Source organism: Rhipicephalus microplus, unplaced genomic scaffold, assembly GCF_043290135.1.
Source record: "Rhipicephalus microplus isolate Deutch F79 unplaced genomic scaffold, USDA_Rmic scaffold_29, whole genome shotgun sequence".
In the NCBI taxonomy this organism is placed as follows: Eukaryota; Metazoa; Arthropoda; class Arachnida; order Ixodida; family Ixodidae; genus Rhipicephalus; species Rhipicephalus microplus.
The window spans coordinates 2,140,531-2,166,347 of NW_027464602.1; the positions used below are offsets into that span (position 1 = coordinate 2,140,531).

At 40.9% G+C, this 25,817-nt stretch overlaps 1 long non-coding RNA gene across 1 annotated transcript; it reads left to right on the forward strand.

Moving 5' to 3' along the window:
- The first annotated feature begins 2,490 nt into the window (after positions 1–2,490).
- LOC119166792 (uncharacterized) lies at positions 2,491–24,796 on the forward strand. The gene is made up of 2 exons (XR_012889141.1): positions 2,491–3,309; positions 24,475–24,796. It is a non-coding gene; the product is annotated as an uncharacterized LOC119166792 (long non-coding RNA).
- Positions 24,797–25,817: the final 1,021 nt, after the last annotated feature.

Sequence of the window (25,817 nt, forward strand, 5' to 3'; positions counted from 1 at the left end):
CTGCTGGCTTCCATGCGCTCAAATGATGTCCATCTCATATCACCTTGTACTCCCTAATTTGGTGTATTCCCGTGAGCTCCTAAAGCTAGCCTACATATTTCACGTTGCCTAATTTCTAATCTTGCTTGAACTTCTGACCTCGTGCACAAGACCGCGTTGCCGAACGTCAGCCCAGGAACCATGACCCCTTTCCATATTCCTCTCACAACATTATACCTATTGTAATTCCACAGTGCCCTATTTTTCATCACTGCTGCATTCCTGTTATCTTTAGTCGTCATGCATATTTCGTGTTCCCTCAGATACTCGGTCCCATTGCTTATCCATACGCCCAGTTATTTGTGTTTATCTGTTATCTCTAGCGTGACTTCCTGTATTCTAAGCTCACTACCTTTGTTATCATTAAAAATCATGACTACTGATTTTTCCTAACTGAATCTAAAATCTAACCTATCTTTCTCATTACCGCAGATGTCCATCAACCTCTGCAAATCTTCCTTGTTGTCGGCCATTAGCACTATATAATCTGCGTAGATTAAAGCTGATAGTGCCTGATCAATGAGTTTTCCTTGTTTGACTAAAAAGAGGTTGAAGCCAAGTCCCCTTGCCTCTAATTTGGCCTCTAATCCTTGTAGGTACATCATGAATAAGAAGGGTGACAGTGGGCACGCCTGCCCAAGTCCACGTTTCACCACTGTGGGCTTGGATACCTGTTTTTCCCACTTTTTAACTACCTTGTTAGTTTTATAGATTTCCTTTAAACGATTAGTGACTCCATCTTTTACACCCAGTGTGTCTAGTATTCCCCACAAGTCCTCTTGAACCACGCTATTGTACGCTCCCTTGAATTTCTGCAGGCCGGTAGGAAGCTTCACAGTGCAGCGCCTGATCTTGTGAAACGGCGCAGCCATGCAGGCAGGGCATTCAATTCCCTCCCTATTTTTTGTATACTACTGTCCTTGTGTACATCGTAGAACACATAACAGTAATGATAGCAAACAGATCATTGATTCGGGTAGGCTTGGTGTTTTTATTTAAAATGGAACAACGAGGAAGCTGCTGAAGCTCGTGCCTGTATACAGCTGCTTTATATGGAGATGAAACTTTAACGAAAAAAAAAAAGTAATGATAAACAGTAGGCTCATAACAAACAACATTTCTCTGAGGGTGCATGGAATATATGTCCCATGCAAGGCTATGCATTGCAGTCCTTACTGCATTAATTATGTACACGTACTGCAGGGCATGCAAGTGTATGCAGACACACGCTGACGAAATGACATTTTTTGCTACATACAAACGTGCACCGCACCAAATAAGACGCGCGTGTTTGTATAGTCAGGGAACACTCGTGAATATTGATGAAATCACACAGCTCGCTTACAGTATAAAACAAACACAATTGCGAACAATAAAATTCGACGCTGTTTAAAGAGGCGGACCCAGATTACGAGGAGAATTATCAGTATGGCATACACACCACGTGTCAAGCTTTTGCAACATCTAAAGAGACTAAATATGGAAAGTTGCCTTTGTAAGTTAACATGACAGTACCAAATGGAGAAGCCACACGAGATAACAATTCATCGTGGGCTAAAGAATGTGTTTTAATTATTATACACAGCTTTGCAAGATAATATCGACGAGTTTTACTCGTCTAGGTGTGGGAGGTGTAGGCCTGATAGAATGCGATGTTGCTTCAGAGCCTTTCTTTCGTAATATTGCAATTTTATTCAACTCTTTCAAACGCGGCACCGTAAATTTCTACTGGGTGCTCGAACACGGCAAGCAGGTCGCGGGGCAAAATCTTTGCAACATTTTATTACCGAAACAGCGATACTAGCAATGCTTGAGCTGCACTTGCTGTTTTCTAAATTGTAACCTCCTCAATCTCATCACTGTGATCAGGAAACAGAGAGGAAAAGTACAGCAGTAGTACGTAGAGAAATATTCAATTTCAAGCCCTTTAGCAATATCACCTAAACAAATTGCCAGTTCACTGTTGAATTCTCGATGGAAACAAACAGCTGATCACGGACGCAAGCTTGGCTTGGCACTGGCTTGGCCGTTCATACAGAGCCAAAAGCCGCTGCAGGAAACTGGATTGCGGATCGTATTGAGACAAAATATTTCATACATTTTTGTTTTCTTTGTTTCATTTCTCTAATTGCTCTTGTGATGGCGTGGACCGCGCTTCGTGATCTCATGTACCGGCGCACTGTTTTTAAGTTTAGTATGGCGCACGATAATACATGATTACGTGCTTTAATTTAAAAAGGTTCGCGAGTATGGCAGCAACACTGCAATGTCGGGAAGAGGATTGTAGTAGAACCAGTAGCAGCTGCATGCCCGGGTGCGCATTTGTAATCTGCAGTAGGTTCAACGCATGGCAACCGCAGCGGCGCGCTATTGGTCACACTCTCGCAGGGACGCCGCCACGACGTGCGCCTAGCAACGGCCTACGCGCCGTACTCTCGTTTCCAGGTTGCGCCGTCGCCCTGTTGCGCCCGCGAAACACGCCGGCCAAACATGGAGGAAAAAACAACTCAGTGCGCGCCACGGAGGAACTTCCTCTGTGGTGCGCGCCGACTGCGCATTTTTACGTGCGGCATGTTCGGCGCCTGCGCGTTGTCGCCACTTCAAGGAAGCCAATATGGGAAAACACGACGCTCCGTGCACCTTTGTTTCTGGTAGGAGCAGCTCGGAAAGAGTTGCAAGTTTAGTTTGACTGTGATGCTACTAAGGTACTGTACCACCGAACATTAAGGCTTATGATCTGCCCTGCCCGTCCGTCGAGATGTCTAAGCGCGTTTGGACGCCATCGAGGAACGACGAGGTACCGCACATCACGAAGTGGAAGTATTGTAGGAAAAAGGAAAATGAAAAAGAAATACTGTGTTGTGGGCGCCTTCTGCACGCAAACTTCTGCCTTGTCGTGGGCACTTGGGTTTCGCGTACGTGCTCGTCAACTACAAGCAACCGCATGCGAGTGCCCGCGCGATCTGCAGAAACTCGCATTTATCTGGTGAGTTCAAGCTACGTTTGCGTAACGCGCTTGTGCTCTCTTGCTGTGAACTTTTTTTTTTTATTTGAAGTAAACGCCCGGCCTCATAATCCAGGCCAGCGTTCTTTTCTTCTCTAGGAATGAACTTTTCTTATGTATGCGCTGGTGTGAAGCCAATAAAACAAGCGCGAGAGAGGCGGCAAGCCGCTTGAAGAGCTCTGTTCAAAGGATCCTTCACAGGATGGTCGACATTCTCCTCGCCATGAGTCTATCTGACAGAACGACTGTCCAGTGAATTAAGGATGGTAGGTGCGCAAAGTATTCTTTTTTAAAAACAATTTGTACCCCAGGAAGTTTTGTACTAAAAGTGTATTACTGCATGTATGCATTAAAGTGCAAACTGCATGAACTGAAACTCCTTCCAACGAAAGCTTTAAATTTTAAGCGATCTGTAGCTATGAAGGCAATTATTCAGCATCTGTATTAGAAGATTAAGCAAAAATATTTATCCTATAATATTCAAAATAACATCACTTTCAATAAAACTTCCAAAAGTATGTCAACAAAGCTGAGCCATTTGCTTCACGATATGCAGCACATCCTTCTATGTTCCTTCTTACTCAGACTTTTAAAGATCGCGCGGTGTTGCGAAATACACACATTGGTTTTAGCAAGCGGTTTTCAGCAATGAGCGTCCTAATATAAAACAGTTTTGGCAGCTTAAAGGAAACAATATGCCAGCTTGTTTGCCTTAAGTGCCACACCGTATTGTGGCTGTTTTCTATTGCCTCTGATGCTTCATAACTTATGCATTAATTTTGCTGACTAGGAGTACACCCAGGTGGAATGGTAATAGCGCACTAAAAATGAAGACACACAGAAGGCATACACACACACACACTTTTGGAGTAGGAAGACCTAGATAATGGTGGTCCAGCACGGGGTGCCCAATGGAACCAATAATCTTGTACCAGTGATATGCCTAACAATGTTGAAGATTTTATGAGCGGCTTGGGAGAAATAGAGCAGAAAGGTGCTGAAAGCTAACACTAATGAAAATAGCAGATGTAATTAAAATAAATACTTTCATTTGTAACTGGCTATTTTTTTACATATGGTGCATATTTATTCATTTCAAACAGTAAATATCATTGACAATAAGCAAAACAGTGTGCCACAAACAGATATTTCTTCATATACAAAACCTGTGCTTTTAGTAACTCACTCAATGCATCTTCCAGTCTCTCAGATGTTTGATTGCTTTTTGCTCACCTTGGGTAAGTCAGTGGCATGCTTGAGCAGCTTTTCTTTTTATGTTAGAAAGCCTTTTAAAAGCAAAGCATTTCTTTAAAGAACAAAGGCGCTTTGAGCATTTATATCTATCTAGAGGCCTGCATCTGGCTGTTATCGAGCTCACCTCCTTAACTTGGTACAACTGAAAAAGGCACAGCGAGGAATGACAATATGACGAACATGACTGTCTGGTTATGACATGTATACAATGAGTGTCCTGTTATGTACGTCATGAAACCCTTTTTTCCAGTCACAGGCAGCATAAGCCGGTACACTGTGGTTTGCATTGCACGTGATGACAGTTTATAAATATTGGCAAGTTAAATTTGAGCAATTTAAATAAAATCTGGCTTTGGCAGCATTGACCAAAATAATAAAAAGAATGACAATTGGGCTACTAGCAGGAATCAAAATCCGGTATTCTGCACAGCAGTCAAGTATTTTACCACAGAGCCACGGCATGTCTTGAGACGGCTTTTGAAAAAAGGTTCTATGCAGGCATCATATCAGTGTAATGTTAACTATGGCTGTAGGGCCGGCACTGTAGTCTGATTAAAAGGTAGTAAACTTGACATATGTGTACTTAAAATACAGCTGTCATGTTGGGTTAATGCCAATTGTAATTCCGGGGTGGCCTCCACTTTTGCAAGTCATAATAAACATTTCATATGACTCGGTAAGCTACATTCAAGTGTTGCTCGACCACGTAGGAATATGCTAATGAACAATCTTCACATTGTCGTACCATAGCATGCACTTTGTTGTGATGAAACTGGCAGCTGTGCTGTAAGATTAGTGCCGATGTGTCAGACCATAAGTTACCCTCTGAACTCCTGTGTAGTTAACGTTTTTGGTAAGTCCTTGATGAGCACGAAACTGCTAGATTTATCAAAACACATTCATTCATGCAATGACACTTGGCTCAATGCCAAATATTGTATCATAGGCATCATCATTATGGACTACTTTGCATGAAATAGATTGCCACAATGTGTGAAATCTTAATTTTCCTTCCAGAGTTCCTTTCTGCATTTTTTTTTCTTCGTGTTTAACCACCTCTGTTTCTCATGTGCAGTTCTTGATTATTTTTTTAACTTTCGAAAGAGCTCCAGTCAACGAAAAACAATCTAATTTTATTGTACTCTTACAATTGATACAGTGTTGGCTTTAACAGTTAGTAGAAGGAAACAACAGCCTTGTTATATACATTGCTATATCTTTCACTACACTAGCCTGTTCATTGTTAGTGTTTTCTCATCATTGCAGACAAAAGACATCAGTAATAGAAGGCATATTTAAGACAACGCATAGCACTGTGATGTCTTGAATGTGGCTTCTTTTGTTGATGTCCTTTGTTTGCACTACCATCAATTGTCATGCTACCATGCCAACTAGCCCAAATCACCATCCTCACAAATCATAGTATATGCATAGTGAACCACAATTCCCATTTCAGAACACTTGAAATAATGTAGCACAAGATTTATCAAAGCACTCGCTGCATGTGTATGCGCTTCATTTAGATGTAGAGTGCATCAGATCTTGTACTGACATCAATGTCTTTTCTTGTCACCTGCAGTATCATTCCTCTCGTTTGGGTCGGCCTAATATGCTCCACGAAGGAGGGCACTTTATGCTAATGAGCTCCTACTTCTTAGCACTACCTTGCTTTGTGCATTGTTTCAAGTCATGGATTTATATAACAGGGTAGCAACAATCACGACTGTGCATATTTTTGATAGTTGACAGTACTCATAACAAACAATCAAAACCCTCAAAAGCTTCTACCTAACAAGTTACAAATTTGTGAGGAGGGAATGCAACTAGCACTTTCAATATTGCATTAATAATGGTACTATTGACAACAAATGAAGAAAACAAAGCACAAACCCATCAAAAGTGTTTACAAGATTCATATTACATCCTTTAAAAAATTAACCATGAAATAATGCGGCAACTTGGCATGCTATTGTGCTGCTATCATTTGGGAATCCCATACTGCACTCTTTGACAGGAATATACACATTTCTGTGGAAACATCCCTACGTCGATCACTTGAATTTCATGCTTTATAAATTGCTCATGATTTTAAAAGAAAAGTTATGAGAGTATGATAACAGCTGATAGTTTTTGCATAGCTGTCTACCGCTGGCATGCACAATAAGGAAAGAAATGTTTAAGATTGTGTGGGATTTTAATCTGGGCAATCCACGTGGCAGTCAAGTGTTTTACTACAGGACCATGCTTGTGCTTGAAGCTACTTTTCAAAAATATCCAAATCAGGTGTCGTATAAGGTAAGGAACCACATCAACACAGGTTATATAGTGTGCTAGAGGAATAAGACAACAAGGTGCCATACATGGCAAGTTACTTAACAAGTGGGTGATTAAAGCTGCCCAACCATTAGAAATGGCTCAGCCATAATTTTGTCATCAGCTAGAGCATCAACAAAGTGCATATAATGCCTCTTCAGTGTGTATTGTACCTCGCTTCTCCTTAAAATCATTACGTAGAACGTATTTCTTACGTTGCAAAACACAGATTTATTGCATGCGTTTTTCTGTTTCTTGATGACTAATAAAAGTGGACAATTTAATAATTAAGAATAACTGTTCATTCTACCAGATGCCATAATTTCTAGTATGAATCCAGGTACTCAAGATCAAATCATCTGCCCGAGTCTTAGCCAATTCCCCTGGGTGGCTTGGTTCCAATCATCTAAGGAGCATAATTATCAAGATTAACATATGTATTATTTCAAGTACCACATATTTTGCTACACCCTTATAACTTCTTGCCACAGTCACATTTTTCCGAACCAAGTGCGTCAGAAAATTGGAAAATTTCAGCTCGTTTTTCTGACCCAAGGTAGCTGCCATTTTGTTTATCCCCACATGTGTACGAGCACTCATGAAACTTGAAACGACTCCCACAAGTTGCATACATATACGAAATGTGTTAAAAAAAATAATGTTTTTCACACTTTCACTGCTTGTGGTACAACATTTGAAGCATTTCTTCCCTCAAACTACTCCCCTCTACTGGCAATACAGTGTCGCAATCATTTCTTCCATTTTTTGGTAAGCTTCCTGGAACGCACTAATGGCCTGGAAGTATCTTCTTGTATTGTCCAGGACCTTCTGTATTGTTTGGAAATGGCATCTGTCAATGTAGTTTATGTTTGGAATAAAGAAAATAAAGTGAAATTTCATGACATTAACCTATTCTAACACCCACTTCGTCAGCAATTTCTCCAACAGTCAATAGAGATATCCTCAAATCACTGCACAAACTCTTAACGTGGTTATTATCTGTTTATGTACAATGTCGTCCAGGCTTGACATCGTTATCGATCTACATTATGTCATTATCAGAATGCTTGAACCACTCATAGCACTGAGTACAACTTCTATAATGCTCCCCGTATGCTTCATGAAGCAATTAAATCTTTATGTGAACGTTTTCCCAAATTTTAGCTGTACTTCACAAACACACACATCATTCTTCCAGCTCTTTGCCATTTATGCCCCGCCGCGGTGGTCTAGTGGCTAAGGTACTCGGCTGCTGACCCGCAGGGCGCGGGTTCGAATCCCGGCTGCGGCGGCTGCATTTCTGATGGAGGCGGAAATGTTGTAGGCCCGTGTACTCAGATTTGGGTGCACGTTAAAGAACCCCAGGTGGTCTAAATTTCCGGAGCCCTCCACTACGGCGTCTCTCATAATCATATAGTGGTTTTGGGACGTTAAACCCCACATATCAATCATCAATCAAGCTCTTTGCCATTTGGGCACTAATTCAAAGAAAATCTAGTCCATGTGCTCACTTTAGCAGCTGTAGCGTGCAAACCAAAGGTCAGAGTGAAACAGGGCTAATGACAGTTCTGGTTGAAACTTGCCACTATGTGGAATTAGTAGCTGCAGCCCGCTCCTTCTGGTAGTTGGCGAGCTATCAGAAAAGTTCAATACTTTTTACAGCGAAAGCTGTTATGTCATCACAACTCGGGTCACGTGCAGTTGTCCGCCACTGCCATCGGTGTCCTTAACCACATCGCTCGAAATTAAACCTACCACCAATGACACAGTAGGGCTCGAACCTGGGTCCGCTGGGTGCCAGCCCAGTATTCCACCACTGAGCCACACCGGTGCTTAGGACTTGTTGGCAAACTTGCCTTAGGAAGGCTTAATGTCGGAAAAGCAATCCCGTTAATACGACTTACAAAGCGTTTTAAAACAGCAAAAGAACAACCAGTCGCCGCACAATGCGAATAGTGTTACGAGGGGGTCATCCAATACTACAACCAATTACAAAAGTTTGTTCTTGTTCCCCTATTAACTGTGGCACAGACCCACTTCAGCTATTATTCCTCATCGTACTCAGCCACTGCATGAACAATTGGCTCAAAATTCTTTGCAAGTGTTTAGCAGATACACGCTTCTCAGAAAAATGACGAAAAATAGCATAGTGAATGTCGAATTTTATTATTAGTACCCTAGTGGGTATCATGCACCTTTGCTTGCAGTAGTTACCCAATGAGTGTTTTGAAAGGCTTTGAAAGGCCGCTCTTCTAGTTTTTGCTGTGACTGTGCTCCGTCTTCTGCGCAGGCCTGGCATTTTTTTTAACACAATTCATACATCCTGTTGTATCCCTCCATATTAGCTTTAGATACCAGCAAATCATCACCATTCATAATTTTTGAGTTATTATTTTATGTGCACGCTAGGTCAAAGGCTTCTGCCAATAATATGCAACTAACCCTACTCTGTGGGATCTGGTTTCACTTTATGTGAGTGAACTTTCAAATTTTGTGACTTTATCGATCCACTGCCATCCTTGCCTATGGCATTCATCCCTTGGTATCTATACTGTAGCTCTAACTGACCTGTGGTTATCTGTCCTGCACAATGTTGAACACAAGTACCTTCTCAAGTGCAGTTAGATTAGCAGAGTTATTTCAAGATTTGGAAAACTTCGAGTGGAATATAATTGACCTTAGAGATATTAGAACTGGAAAGGCACATACAGCACTAATGGGCACACTGCTACAGAGGGCTTTTCGATAAAAGAGTGCGGCATAGGGCTTCTAGTTCACAAAAACATTGCCGGAAACATTCAAGAATTGCATATTGTCTGTGAAGGGCCAGCAATCCTAGTCATCCAGCTAAATAAGATATAAACTTAAAGTGGTGCAGGCGTTCGCTCCTCTGTTTGCCCTTTACTGTGAAGAAGCAGTAATAAGCAAGTATATTGAATATGCAATGCAAGAGAACTATACTCAGTGCACCATAGTCATGAAACACTTCAGTGTGAAGATAGGAAACAGAAAGGTGAGATGATGAGCTACAATATTAACTTTAGGGTTGAAACTAGAACTTTATCTTGGATCAAGTAGTGCCATATAGCGGCAAAAAATATCAAATAGAATACTAAAGGTTTTATTGACAATTGAAAGAAATAACTAAGAAAATCAAATTTGCTCATGTCCTCGAGCACACAGCATGGTGAGAAACTGCTGTCGAACACATTGTCATGAAGAAACAAAAGTCATGCCTCATTACAAGTCTTCAGGCTCTCGTCGTGATCTCATGATGTTTCCAGCAGCCAAAAAACCTGCGGTCGCTGGCCACCTCAGTAGATGAGAACGTATCAGAAAGCAATTTTTGTAATACCTGTATAAAGTGCAGTTCAAAACTCTTTCCAGTATTTCAAACCTTTCTTTTGTTCACAAGCTCAGTGCAGTAATTTTTAGTTTTTGACTAGATCTGACTTTTTTGTTGCTTGCAATACAACAGTCTTCCATTACATTCCCTGCCTTTTTTTGCTGGAGCCACGACATGCAGGAATGGCATAATCTCAAGGGAAATATGTGCTGGCTTTAAAACCAGGGTATCAGTGAGAGTTTTAAAGCCTACTGTAATGACTTTCGCATTAGTATTTTGGACACCACCCTAACAGAGTTGCGCAATAAGGCTGTGTTTAGACACTTTAGATATTTTCCTGTATTTGATAGTTGAACCAAAGCACTCAATTATAATTCTAAACATGAATATTCACTCACCCTTAAATAATACACATGTTAGAAGAATGAAATGAACTCCACATAATGAACACCTTTTTCTGAAATTAAATAAACAGGAAGAGGATATGGAAAGTCCTCACAGAGAAACAGAGTGTTAGATTTTATATAATCCTGGGACCCAGGCAATGCACATGAGAGAAGTTAGGGGCAAGGTAGAATGTAATTATCATAGGCTGGTGAGGGTAGCCCTCAATGTGAGAAGACCAAGAGCCAGTTGATTTATTCATTCAAAATACCTTACACGCCGATAGGAGGACATCAGTAACTGAAAGACAGATAAAAAATACAAGGAAAAAACAATAAAACAAAAACTACAAATGGCAAGGGGCAATAATGTTACACAATACCAACATGTAACGAATCAGATTATCACTGAAAGTCTACTAAAAATTTTATAATTACAGTTAGATGCAATGTGATACAAAAGACTGATTCGAATATGCAAGTGCCTAGGTTGTAATGACAACTTAAATGCCTGCGTGTAACCATGAGTGCACATGAAACTAATTGTGCTGTGAATGTGCCAAGACGTGTACACAGGAGGATAAAGCAGTACTAAAATTCATCACAATACTCTACCAGTGAAAGAGACACATAAGAGCAGTGATGTGGCTGGGCCATGTCATGCATAGTTTACTAAAATTAACTAGAGGGGACTTTGGCACAGTGATCGTTCAGCGACCCTGGGAATGATGGGTAGTACACAGATTTGCCTACTCTTCGTACTTGCGGGTGGCGAACCCCACTTGTGGCTTCATTTATTGCTGTTTTCGGTTTTGTTTCAAAGAAAAGAAACTTTTTTGAACTTCATGACCTGATTTGAAATGGTAAGCCTAGAAGAATGACGTGGTGAAGTGCCATCACTGAATATTTGCTGATTTTCGTTTTGTGAGAAAACAGCTCCAAGCCACACGAATACACACAAATCCAGATGTATGAAGATTGGACAAATCCGTGTACTACGCACCATTCCTTGCTCGCTGATTTGCCATGCATGGTAGTTGCCATAGACACTATCGCCAGAGTTCTCTCTAGTGTATATTTAGGAAACTCTATGGTGTCATGTTTTATTGTAGGTGAATCTGCCTGCCCTATTTGTAATGGCTTCCAACATATGGACTAGATAATCTCGTTATGGTGACCATCTAGATGAAGCTTACTCTAAATGTGGGTAAAGATAAGATATGATAATGCATATACATTAGAAGATGCATTGCACAAGTTTCTGTTGAGGTAACCTGCAGATTGAGCTTTTGCTGAGATAGCTGCTACACGCCGTAGTATAGGATAAATCTGATGAAAGGTAAACACAAAGATATTTATTTGTATAAAGGGGCAGCTGAAATAATGGTATTGTTAATCGTATAATGAGTGAGTTCTGCCGAGTTGCACTCTACCTGAACATCAAGTTAAGGTCATTTGAGAAATGAAATGATCATCAAAAAAAGAGAAAGAAAAACTAGCCCATAAATTAATACTGCAATAGGTGATAGACGTGTTGTCATGTAACTAAATCAAGGATAAAAGGTCAGCGGGTAAGTCCTTAAAGGGGCCCTGCAACACTTTCTTTTTTAGCATTGTCAGAAAACGCTGCTGATTGGTAGTCGCAGCTCCCGAAAGCACATGAGCCAAACATTAGAGTGCAGCATGCAGTCTAAAATTCACAATTAATTTTCAAAGTCGGCCAGCAATTGCTCCCCCGTCTCTCTACAGGTGATGCCTTATACCTGGATTACTGTGTCATACCCGAGTCCACAGCCATTGACTGATTTGAGCATCATAGGCTATGCAAATACTGTGGCCACTGCAACTGCTGCCATGTGCCAGCGCTTGTGCTCACCCTGAAAGTAGCCATGCATTCTAAGAAAAAAAAGGAAAGTGCTCAAGGTCATGACGTGTGCTGACAAAACGGTGCATCTTTTTGCCCCCTTGTGTCCCTACCCAAGTTGCCTTCAGTGCACTCGCTTTTACGAAAAGAGAAAGCGCTTGAAGTATTCAGCAAATTCCTCGAACTCCGCTTGTAATCGGCATATTCAAAAAAATATTTCGGTATGTGATTTGTGAGGCATCATGAGCCAACAGTGACATCCATTTCAAAAGTGTTGCAGGGCCCCTTTAATGTATATTAGAAAGAGTAACCGACTTAGCACACTGCCTTGGGCAACACTGCAGGTGATGTCGAAAACATTAGACGAGATGTAGCTGACCACCAAGAATGAAAGTTTTTGTAGCCAAGATGGTGGTAATGAAGGAATACAAAGGACAGACAATGTAGAAATCAAATGGTAATTAGTTTGAGTATTGAACGCACAGCGAAATCAAAGAAGGGGAAATTGGTTCTATCGTTTGTGTCTAGATTACAGTGAATATTAGTCATGAACCTAAATAACTCAGTGTAACATGAGTAACCTTTTCTGAAGCCATGCCGACTAAGATAAAAGTTATTAGTTATAACCATTAAGAAACTGGCCCGCTTAGGTAAAATTAGGGCAAGAAATATTTGCCAAGATAGACTAGCGTGAATCCAGGATAGCCCTTAAAAAATAGGACGATGTACTAGAAAACGGAAATTATAACGATATAGAGAGAACGAACGAAATGAAATGGTTTCTGTAGCAGCAATGGTGCACAGAGGTAAGAAGCGAACTAAATTCTTCCCAACTAGAAAAAGCTTAATAGGTGCAACACATGAAGTTGACAAAATGAATGCATAAAATAAAATTTGTTGAACTAACAACGTTGGTCAATAAGAAAAAGAGAGTTACATAACCACAATGCAAAAAAGGCGAAGCAGCATCAAAAAAGAAAAAAAAACATGGCAGCATCAAAGCAGCTAGAAGAAAAATGTTAAGGCAGAACCAAAATGCATGCGTAAAATATACTCAGGGCAGTGACAGTGAAAGTGGCTGAAGACATACTCCACTGAGCTGCAGACGACCTGACTACAGTAACCTGATTGAGCCGCTATTTCGCAGGACGTCTTTATCAATGCTAGAGCCTTTTCGTCATTAGTCGTGGCAGAGCAAGAAAACATAAGTTGTCAATGGCAGAGACATTACGAAACACGGAGGTCTGTAAAACAAGCAACCACGCACTGCGAACGCACCGTTTCAGGGTGCCCATGTTGCTTGTGTGTTGGTTTATCTTGACTCGGATTTTGTCTCCAAAGCTTGTGTAAATGTAAAAAATTTTTTTTTTTATGTTGCGTATACATTTTTGAAATGCCACACAAAATTATGAATAGTAGTAAGTAATAAAATAAGAGTTATAATTTTAAAGATTATTGTGAACGTTAGCAGGTAAAAGTTTGAAAATCTGAAAATAAAAGCATTTGCATCATCATCGACATCAACAGCAAAGTGCTGAAAATGATGGCAGTATGTAAATACGGCATCTGCGTACACTCGCGGATGACTCATGTGGCGTTTGCACATACAAATTTGTAGTCATTTCGTGATTTATGGTGCAGAAATACGCTTCTGATAACCAGGTAATGTTTAGCATGAGTGTGAAAATAAACAAGTATTTGTACAAGCTGATTTTGGAGCATGGAGAGAGCCCCAACCAGTCACGAAACCAACCAGTACAGGTTTGTGCTTGTTTTGCTACCAGTAACCAACTACTGCCCTGTTTCTCGAATAATGACAAAGGCGGCAGGCTGCAGAATCCTCGGGCACGCTACAGACGTATTTAATGTGCAGAGTTAACTCCGCTTCTGATAAAACAAGTTACACGATATACGTCAGTCTTGTGCCACACGAAAGCTACTAGGGGTGCCGAAAAAATCGGAACGCTTTTCCACAAAAATTGAATTGACCATTAAAAACGTAATGGCTGACCCTGTTGCGTTACCTAAAAATAGCGCTGCTAACTGATTCCTTCAGGAAAGCACGATTAATTCTCATCAATAATGTGTTTGAAATAAGTGCGGCTACTACTGTCTGTTGCAGAACTAGATGAAAAACCCGATTTTGGTACTGCGTAACATGTTACCTTGATGTGTTTGCAGTTCAGTAGTAGCTGTTTTCTCAAGGAACTCGTGCAGGTGCTTTCGTAAGTTGCATCTTGTACCAGTTGACCATATTTCACTCGCAACAGCATCAGGGAAGCTTTCTGATGGGTGCGCTGTATTAGTTCCCGCAGTTTTTGGCGCCTATTGGTCGAGCAGTTTTTGGCGCCTATTGGCGCAGTTTTTGGCGCCTATTGGACACACACACAAAAACTTATGCAAAGACATGCTGTTCACACATAGCAAAAAAAAAAAAGTCCGCAGTAATGGTGCTTGCGCTGCTGTGAATACTGTCGCTCGTATCATTTGAGCTAGTTAAAAAGGGCTGGGGGCAAGTGGTGTTTCAAAATGTACCGAATTCGGTGGCGTTATGAATTAATTACCAAGCGTGCTAGTAACTTTTTTCTCGGTGAAAATGCGAAGTTCTACACGATGTGCGAGATGGGGAAAGCCACATTACAAAGTGTTGTATGAAACGTGAGAAATTATAACAAAGACTGAAAAGGCTTCAGATGTCTCGGTACTTTATTTTGTAATGCGAGTGAGCTATTACACAAATTAGATCAACTGGTTTAGACAAAGGAACAGCAAAAGTATCACAAGTATTTATTCTCCATGCCAAAGGCAAACATGTAATGAGCTGCAACCCTCAGTCAATTATAATCTGATGGAAATAGCAAGCCCACTTTAAAACACTTGTCACCTTTTTGGAAATTATTGCTATTAGGCATCAGAGATGCACAAGATATGGAAGAAGATGGCGCTCAGTGATCTTTCATGCAGTCTCTGACTGCAGTACATGTATTCTGAAAGTTGCACGAGATTGTCATGCTCAAACTGGTCCTGTGTGTTATGGGAATGACAAAATGGCCAAGCCATTCAACATAAAAACATAAAGTGCTTATTTTGATCAGATTTTTATTGTTAAATTACATCATATATACAATATTGTGAAGAGAATTCAGTCTGTGATTGTGGTAATGATGTGGGCTTGTGCCTTTTACACACAATAAAAATTTCTCCAAAAGATAGAGGCTTCAATGTGGACGCAGGATGGAACTGACAGGCACGTTGCACATGCAGAAACATATAAAACACGCTCCAGTCTAGTGTCTGTTCACGCACCGACAGCACACTCACTAACTCACGGCACATCAGCTGTGCAGCGACGACGCTGTCACCATAGATCCCGGTGTATATCGGGACAGAGCCCCAGTGCTAAGATGAACGTGCCTTAGATTAACCACACAGATGCCTTCAAGGAACATGGTTCCTATCTAGGCAACTCAAGCTGGAGCTATTGCAGACAGTCTAGCACATGCACTGCTCATCGGCACCTAGTATGTTCAGCTGTGGACATATAGGGAAGCTCGGTGAGGTTGCTTCTAAGCAAGTGTCCAGGCATAGCAGTAACACAGTCAGGCTCTTCAAGTCTGAAAAAGCAGTGGTATGGAGTGCACTGATGGAGCACAGTGTCAACACAGTCTTCATTCAATGATGGTTTGTGTGATTAATAATTTTTGGATGTTATTCTTTCACTTCATAAATCAAGTCAAATACAGACATAATAGAATGCGTCGTGTTCTTCATCAGCATCATCAAGGTTATTGACGGTGTTCGAGTAAGCAATCTACAGATAGAATATATAAGTGAGTACGGAAATGTTTGCATGCGCAGCTCATTGACCGAACATTCCGAATACGTTTTTCAAAAGTGTCAGACAGCATGGCACGTGGCCAGTGACTGCAGTGAAGTGTCTTCCATATAAAAGTGGTTAGCCTTTCACAACCGACCAAATAGGATCACTGTTTGTCTTGATGTTTCTTTGTCCTCTTGTTAATGAATTGAAACCAATTTGCCCAAATATCCGTGTTGCCCACGCTCTGTAATAACAAAATGGTTGACAAAGTGTGGGTGCTGTAACAGATTCCCTTAGCACTTATGTGTGTACGCTTCATTCCCTCTCCTGCAATCCAAGCTAAGCAGGAGGAGAGGGCAACTGCAAAAAAGTGGGGAAGGGGTACAAGGAGACGATGACAGACTACAATGATGAATTGAGTTGGTCATAACTGTTTTTATTGCCAGGTAGTATGGTGTGACCTGTGGCAGGCCGATGGAGAGGCCTGGCAACACGATGGTGTGTAGAGTGGTGGCAAAACGCAGACGAAACTCTGGCGATACTAGAGAATGTTGTCCAACATTTATTTTACCACATTTTTAAAGGAGGGGAAAAAGGGGTTATTGGCAAGCATTTCATGAGTCACATGACTTGTGTGGCCACACAGTTTGGCTACAGAAAACGGACATCATTGGACACCTCGCTCCATCCAGTGGCATAGACAGGCATCATGAATACACTGGTGAATTGAAATGACACCCGAGGTTGCACGACACAATAGGAAAGAGGCTATTCCATGAAAAAGGGGGGGGGAGGGGTTGTACATGTGTCTTTGAATTATGGTTGTCAGAGTGTATTAAACTTTTTAATATGGTGTGACTGCACATTTTCTATATCTTGGGGACTGGTAGTTTGTAGGATGTAAAGTTTGAGGTATACAGTTGAAGTCGTGAACTGCTACAATAAAATGTTGTGCCAGTGCTTTTGGTTATTTTTTCCCTGTGTCCATGCGACGCCTATTCAATCTAACATTAACAGCTTGTCCTGTTTTGCCAACGTACCACTTGTGACAATGTACTATCGATCTTCAACATTTCAACTAGTAACAGTAAAGCTGTATTTTATGTGATGTGTATCAATCAATCATTTTATTTCCTTTTGATTAGGAGGAGTACAGGACTAAAAGTTTAAGAGCTTGGCGAGGTCCCAATTCCGTTCACACGTTGGCAAAGCAGCAGGAATGGCAGACAATCATGCATGAATAATATCAAGTAAACTTATACGAATAACACTGCAAAAACTATTACAAAAATAATTCATTTCATTTATTGGTACCCTCAGGACCGGGAGGTATTACAGAAGGGAGTGGTATTAGCACAAAAAGAAAAAAAAAGGAATGCTGAAATGCAGCAATGGATATGCAGTTATTACAGTGGTGCGGCTCCTACTCACACAGTCTTAGCTAATGGCGTTTTTAAACAATTCATGATCTTGGATAGTTGCTATTGATGGGGGAAAATGATTCCATTCGATGCTCGTGCGTGGTAGGAATGATGTGTGGCAGCCATTTGTTCTGCATAATGGAACTCCGACCTTGTGACGATGATCTAGACGAGGTGATACATAATCTGGTAGTGAAATAAGTTCATTATGTAATTGGGGATGGTGATATATTTTGTGAAAAAGACACAAACGAAGAAACTGACGGCGAGATGCTAAAGATGGTAGGTTCAAGCTAGATTTCATTGCCGATATGCTTGCGGTGCGGTTATAGTTGGAAAAAATAAAGCGGGTAGAATTATTTTGAACCGTTTCGACTGAGTGTAATAGATTGGCAGGTACAGGATCCCAAATCGAGGCAGCATATTCTAATTTAGGGTGAACCAATGTTTTGTAGAGGGTGAGTTTTAAGGAAAAAGGAGCTTTAGCAAAGTTGCGACGTAGGTACCCAAGCATTCTGTTTGCTTTTCCAATTATGTGTTTTATTTATTTATTTATTTATCTCTCTGTCATCTCTCATGTGTTCAGTGTGGATTGCCCAATTTAAAGGGCTGGTTATGTGTAAGCCTAGATATTTATAGCTAGAAACGGTATCCAATGCAAGATCATTGAGAGAGTAGGTAGGAGGTGAATTAGTTGTTCTAGACACTCTCATAACCTTGCACTTGTTGACGTTGAGTTGCATTAACCATTTTTGACACCAAATTGAGACAGCAGTAAGGTCAGTTTGAAGAGCAGTTACGTCGGCATCGGAGCTTAATTCACGGAATATTACACAGTCATCAGCAAATAGGTGCACATGAGAGTAAAGACACGTAGGTAAGTCGTTAACATAAATAAGAAAAAGAAGAGGACCAAGCACTGACCCTTGCGGTACTCCAGATTGAACATCGGTGTGGCGGCTATTCACCGCGTTAGCAGCAACATACTGAGAACGATTGTTAAGAAAGAATTCAATCCAAGTTAGTAATTTCCTGTCAAGGTTTAGTTGATGTAATTTGTGCATTAATAAACTGTGGGAAACCTTGTCGAACGCTTTAGAAAAATCCAAAAATATGCAGTCGGCCTGAGAAGAGTGATCCAGTATAACGTTCAGTTTATGTGTGAAAGATGCCAGTTGGGTCTCGCAGGAGTATGTTTTTCGGAAACCATGTGTGCTAGGGTAAAGAATGAATTAGATTCGAGAAGTTTTACAAGGTTCGAAAATAAGATGTGTTCCAATATTTTGCACGGTATACTGGTAAGTGATATAGGTCAGTAATTAAGTGGAGAATGGCGGTTACCAGCTTTGTGAAATGGAGTCACCTTCCCGATCTTCCATTCAGCGGGCAAGCAACCTTGGTTGAGTGACTGCTGAAAGATCATTGTTAGTATGACCGATGAAGAAGCACACGTACTCTAAGAATTTCGGGTCAATTTGGTCACAACCAGGAGCGGAAGACAATCTTAAGGACCTAATTATCGCTTCAACACCACTGCAATCGATACATATTGGAGGCATAGTGGGATGGGGAAAGGGTTCTGCGTTAGGTAAAACATCATTTGCATCAAGGGAAAAGTGAGAGGAAAAAACATCGTTTAAAATGTTTGCACATAAGTCAAAAGGAATTTGATTTCCGCTAGCATCTTCTAGGGTGATTGCGTCGTCGGGTTTAGGGTTTATTGTGCGCCAGAATTTTTTAATATCGTTCGTTAGCATGGATGGTAACACGTTTTGTAAGTAATAACTTTTGGCCTTTTTTAGTGCTGTTACATAATTTTTAGACGCGAGCTTGTAGGCATTCCAGCGTTCTTCATTCCCGCATTTCTTGGCGTCATCAAATTAAACGTCATCTCTCATTTTCTCCTTTCAATGGATGCCATCTTGTCTAGGAAGTTAATTTCACTGGAAGAACATGAATAGTGAATTTAATACTAGAGTGAAACTTGTTATAGTGGTCAAAGAATGTGTTTAGTGCTCTTGTGCCATGTCCCTATATAATAAATATGTAGAATACGTGATAGAGATAAACAACTCTGAATCAGCAGGCATTACGAATGGTAATTGGCAAGCCTGATGAGCCATCTAGAGGAGTCACTCTAGGCAGTGGGAAGCAACCAGAAATTGCGCATAAAACACCATGCTGCCATTGAGCTGCCGTCAGGGCGTCTGTTACAGCTCTCCAGAGAAGACACATCCATTGCTAATCCTGTGGGCATCGATCACAAGGCGGCAGAACTCCTTTACCAGGACAGCAACTTGGGGAAGAAATTGCTCAACTGTTTTGGCAAAATACACCTGCAGGTGGAATAGTTGAAAAAAAAAAGAAGACTGTTGAAGTAGTTGAAAAACAGGACCGAGTGGCTTGCCGACTTGATCGGCTTCTTCCGTAACCTGGTGAGAAAGATGTTGCACTTGTACTATGGTTGCCTTCATGCCTGATTTTCTGTCTTTTCTAGCATACAGTAGACTCTCAGTAAATGGAAATCTGTAAAACTGAACTGCTGCTTGAATGGAACAACTTTCTCTGTTATGATTGGTTTCATACTGGAATGCTGCACCCCACTTCACCTCTCAGTAAACAGAACTCCTGTTAAATGAAACACATTTTCCCGGTCTCTTCAGGTTCCATTCAATGAGAATCTACTGTATATGATCTGCAAGATGTAACATCCCTGCAAGCTTGTACCATGGGCAGCTGTCCTGTCAAAGCATGATCGTGACCATATGCACCCATGGGAACATCGTGCCTCAGCCAGGAATGCCACGCGCACGCACCATTGTACACACACACACACTCAATCTTCTGCCCCGAGTAGTCACTAGGTAGTCACTAGAACATCACTTCAATGGCCATAGCCATGCAGCTTCACATGAGGAATGTTCTGGCTCACACTTTGCTGCAGCACATGGCGCCTCTTCTTTGCCCGTTTGGGTGAAGGGCCACTCGCTGGTCGTCCTGCAGCTACTCGCTTGGAGCCTCTAGTTAGTCCTGGACGTCGTCTTGAAATTGCTGTTGGCTGCACTTTAATATATCGTCCACGACGTAAACCCAGACCTAAAGCAGCGTTCATTGCCATCATGGCACCAACACCGCGCTTCTGCTCTTGGAGTCTTCGGAGGCGTTTAGTGCCGCTGAGGAGGTGCCTTCTGTAGACTGCATTGCTTTTCTCCTCTGCATGAACTCGCCGTAACTGCTCAATCAGCGCTTCAAGGCTGTTGTCTGCATCCTATAACAATCGTCACTTTATTAGGTATAGCTTCAAACATTAGGTTTTCAAATACTGGAAGCACAGTATTTTCTCAATAGTCTCCCAGTACACACTTCGGTACTTTTTAAGAACACTGAAGATACCTTTTTTTATCAAGATAGACCTCATAATTTAAGAAGCAATAACACATATTTATTTACAATGGCATGCCATAAAGGAGTACCGACACGATTTTCAGACACCGAAAAGAAACATTCTTCATTTCTACGGTGTGCGCTATTAACACTCTCTACACACCAGGCAACATGAATGAAATATTTAAATTTGAATTCAAAGTATTTATTGCCCAGCATCTCTAAGACAATCTCTCTGCAGTGGACATCATCACAGTACAACACAGTTACTAAGTTTGCGAAACCTGCGTCCTGCATGCAGCTTAAATAGCAGAAATCGCTGTCAGTCTTGGATGACATCTTACTCATCCTTTAGGTGAACATGTGCATATGACAGCAGAATGACAGCTGCTGCTACTAAGTTGCGAGCCGCAGTCTTTTTTGACGACTTCTGTTGACAAGTCAGAGCAGGCAAGTCACTAAGTATCTGTGGATGTAACCTGTGGATGATGCAATCGCACTTTTTACCGTGTGCCGCAGCTTCGTAGTGTAATCGAAATGGTTACCACAGTGGCTTATAAAAGAGCTGTATCAGGGAATCGCACACTGTGAAATGCTAGCGGGCGACTTCCAGAACAATTGTTTTTAAGGCTTTGGGGTGTAAGCATAGGCCAACCACCAAGTGTTAAAAAAAACAAAAAAAGTGAGATGCAGTAGTCAAATGACTGAATGGATCAGTCTTGTGAGTAACCATCTGCAAAAGTATCAGATTCCCCCTTTTGCTAAGATACAAATGTGGTTACATAATACTGACTTTTTCTCCAGATACCATGCCTAGTACAGCTAAACCCCTTAATAAGTGGCATTCTCCGGGCAGCAATTCTTGTCTCTTAATACAGATTACCACGTATGCATTTTTCCTATCAATCCGTATTTTACTCTAAGCACACTGGTGTTTCTTATATCCATTTGTCTCTTATATCAGTGTCTCTTATAAAAGGTTTCAACTATAGTACTCTTTATCTACTAAAACACTATCTTATTCTTACATAATGGAGGTAATCACATGACGTCATATGCAAGAGGCCCTAGCATGGAAGTCGCCATATTTGTGCTTTCGCGCATAAACATCATCATTCCACAACCAAAGTTCTTGGCAGTGTGTGTTTTGCTAATATTTTCATAAGAAAATGGGTTAGTGATGTGCACCGCCACCAAATAACACGCTGTCATAACCCAGATCACTGACCGACCAGGGCTATGGCAGCGCACGCACTGGTGCTTCCTGGCAGGAAGAGCTCATTGAATACCTCTTATCAAAACTAGGTAGTTGAGAATGCTGTCTGCAGAGTAATTTTGCAGAAGATGGTCCACACTCTAAGGTTGCCTGCACAACAATTACAGATACTAATGACTTATGGGTCAATAGCAGGTCATTTGCTTCATGGGCGTTAGACCTGTGCATGTTGCCTCAATGCTTCCGACGAAAAATTGGGCAGAAAGAAGTAATGACCGCATGAAGAGGTACAGCAACTGGTACATGACTGAAGCACAGTTAATGTAAAGAATTCTTTTTACATTGGTATTCAAGCAAGCATCTGAAAAAAGGTTGAGTGAGGGAGAATACAGGAAGACATATTTTTTGAAGACTTGAATCGGCTGAATAAATAACTAGTTATGAAAATATTGATTTGTATGACCTTTGTTTTTATTTCAATGAAAAATTGTGTGTTACATTGGGCTGCAGGGGCTCCACATCCACTTATTTGACGACAGCTTTTATGGTATCATTTTGAAAAGTTGTATGCCGATGCGAGCTAGAATCTCATCCACACCATGTAAATGCTGGAATTAAGCACCCCAGGGTGTAGCTGTAGTGTGCTGTGACCATTGAGCTGTTGTTGACCCAAATGTTTGGTGACAAGCCATTAATAGCCCACATATAGTTCCAAATGCTAACTGTACAGCATTGATGAGTAATAGTCAGAGGAGCACCACCTGCAACTCTGTAACCTGAGGTGCAGTTAGCCCAAGAGATAGTTGAAAAGCTTGTATGGTACTCAGTTGTTTTGTGAAAATGAAGCTCTGGGATGTGGTACTCATTTTCTGTTTTGCCACAAATTTATTATCCAGTGTTCTTAGCAATTTAGCAATTAGTAATTTAAGCTGGAAGTGAATATTATAGAGCAAAATAAACAGTCAGAACTTGTTCCACTTTTTTCATCTATTCGTCACTAGAAACTTTCATAAACAGGCAAACATATTTACTAAGTGACACCTAGTATGCAATTAATATAGAGGCATGTTGAAGTATTCAAACCGTTTTCACTGTGGGAATGAATGATAGTTTTTTCATAAAGAGATCTCTGTGCACTGATTTTATGTGCTTCTCAATTTCGTTACAAGCAAAATTATGGCATGTCATCCTGCATCGGCTACACATTGTTACAGCACCCTGGTGATGACATTATGACCCTTTACGAAAGAAAGTAGCTCTGTTCGTCATTACTCTATGCTGAACTTTTTTGCTAGCATTGGGTGTCATCTATAGCTTGTGAGTAGTGGCAATAATGTTGCTTCTACTATATGCAACTGCGTGATGTATGACTTTTCATTCTAGGAACTTGTATGGATTCCCTTTGAAACATTGGCCACAATATTACACGAATGTCTCATTTTAATATTGTAAACTTTACTGAACTGTTATAAGATTGGATGTATTATCTTTTGTGACTGAAAACGCTAAGTGTGGTACCTCTACAGCTCTCTTAGTGCTTTAGCAGTGTCCAAAATCTGTGAATTAAGTGCTGCACTGACAGAACATTTTAGAAAATTGGTTTCAAGATCTGTTGTAACTAAAAGTCTTCTAAAAATGCATGCAAATTAGGGCTTAGGATTTTAATAGCTTTTAATAATGCAAATATAATAATAATAATAATAATAATAATGTTTTATGTCTCAAAACCACGATATCATGACACTATATACGGAGACAACCATAATTTTGCCCACCTGGTGTTCTTAAACACACCTAAATCTAAGCAGACAGGTTTCTAGCATCTTGGCTCCATTGAAATGCAACTGCCCTAGCCAGGATTCAATTCTGCGACCTTTGGGTTGGCAGTCAAGCACCATAACCACTAGACAGCTGTAGCAAGTATGGAACGTATGGTGTAAGTGCAGTGCTGTAATAGTCAACTCACCATGTTTAGCATAAAGTGGCATCTCAGCTATCTTTAAGAGGGGGTCTACATCCTTTCCAAAGTTTTTTTCTCTGCAGAGCCTGTGCCAGTAGTATATGGCAGGAGGCAATGGGTTCACTGCAGAGTTGGCAACGAGGGCATACCCATCTTCTTGCACAAGCAATTTGCTCTCGTGAAGCCTGGTGGCTTCAGCTGGTGACATGCCGCTGTCAAAGTATGCCAAAAAGGTCTCTCTGGTCTGCATTGTTGGAGTAAGACGAGAAAGTGCGTCTGCTGCTGCAGTGCTGTGGCTGTGGTTTTTGTGATGAAAGAGCTTTATCACAGCTGGCAGTGGCTTTTCCCCACGTAAAAGGGCATCATTACGTTTTGTATTTCTGTTGACCTTCTTGATTTTCAGGTCAATCTTTGCTGGACAGTGTGCTGCAGCCTCACCACATGATTTTTCCTGCTTTGCCTCTTTGCAGCGCCATACTTTGTGGAACACCATCCTGCAAAGCAGTACGAATTTAGAATTTCAGTGACAGCAACGAAAGGGGTCTGCTTTGCCTGCAAATGCCATTTGATCAAAGGAAAAATACACCAGTTACTTGAGCACTTACTAGGTACCTGCACAAATCTCCTTGCAGTGCGTTTAACCCTTTTAGACGCTTTGTACACAATTGGGTACATCACTTGTTTTTGCTAGTTGTGTCAACTAGGGGCTAAAAAAGTGCAAGATACAATGAAGTTTAGATGAAATAATCAACCTCCTCCCTAATAAACATGTCTTTAACTTCAGTTTTCACACTACTGTTGCATATAATCACTTTTCCAGAAGCACTACCATAGTCGACGAGTCATTCAATGCAGCGCTTCGCTGGAGCCACTTCGAAATATCTTTTTTTCTTTTCTCAATATCCTTAAAATGAGAAACCAATATCCAGTATATATCTAGTCTGAGATTTCGTTCTATATATACAAGAATCAAATATGAATGTCTTTAGAATAAGTAGATGTTTCATAAAAGCTCAATTTCAATTAACTGCTATGAAATCCCTAATCAATCTATTATAAAATTATTGTTGCAATAGAATATAGACAGCCTTGAAATCATGTGTCAATTTGACGCATTTACAGGCAGTTCTTCACAGGTGGCATCTGAAAGGATGAACTCAACAAACCTGCCAAAAACACAATGATTAATTTTACTTTTTGCATTACCGAAGCACATTTAAGACATTTTCAGCTTGTAGGTTAGAGTTTGACGACAGTTCAGATGGTGAGGAAACATGATAATAAAGTTCCAGTCACTCAACAAGTTTAGGCGAAAACAAATGAGAGACGTTTCGGGACTAGTACAGGTGCCTAGTAGTAATCAAGGGGCTCTTACAGATCTCAGGGTGTCTCTCGTGAGTTTTCATTTTCACTTGTTCAGTGACTGCATTGTCATCATTAGGATAAATAAATCACGGAAAATGCCAATCCTGCTGCAAAGCTACTAGCTACCGTGGACACATCTTAGAGGCTTGCCACAACACTTGAAATTTGAACAAGAGATCACAGTTGTAAAGCCTGCACAAACTCTGCATTTGAATTTATCGTGACCATCAGCTCTTATTTGTGCAAGCTGTAACTTTATGGCACTTGATGCTCTCACAATTCCAAGAAAAGGGGATTCAGTCAATTAGTTTTCTGGCACAGTAATTGTTGAGTGAGACAATTTCACTAAATATTTTGCTAATGAATTGCTTTTGTATTAGCCAAACCGGGGGGAGTCGAGAGACACTCTCACAATAGCTTCCTGGAATCGGCACAAAGTTAAAAGTTG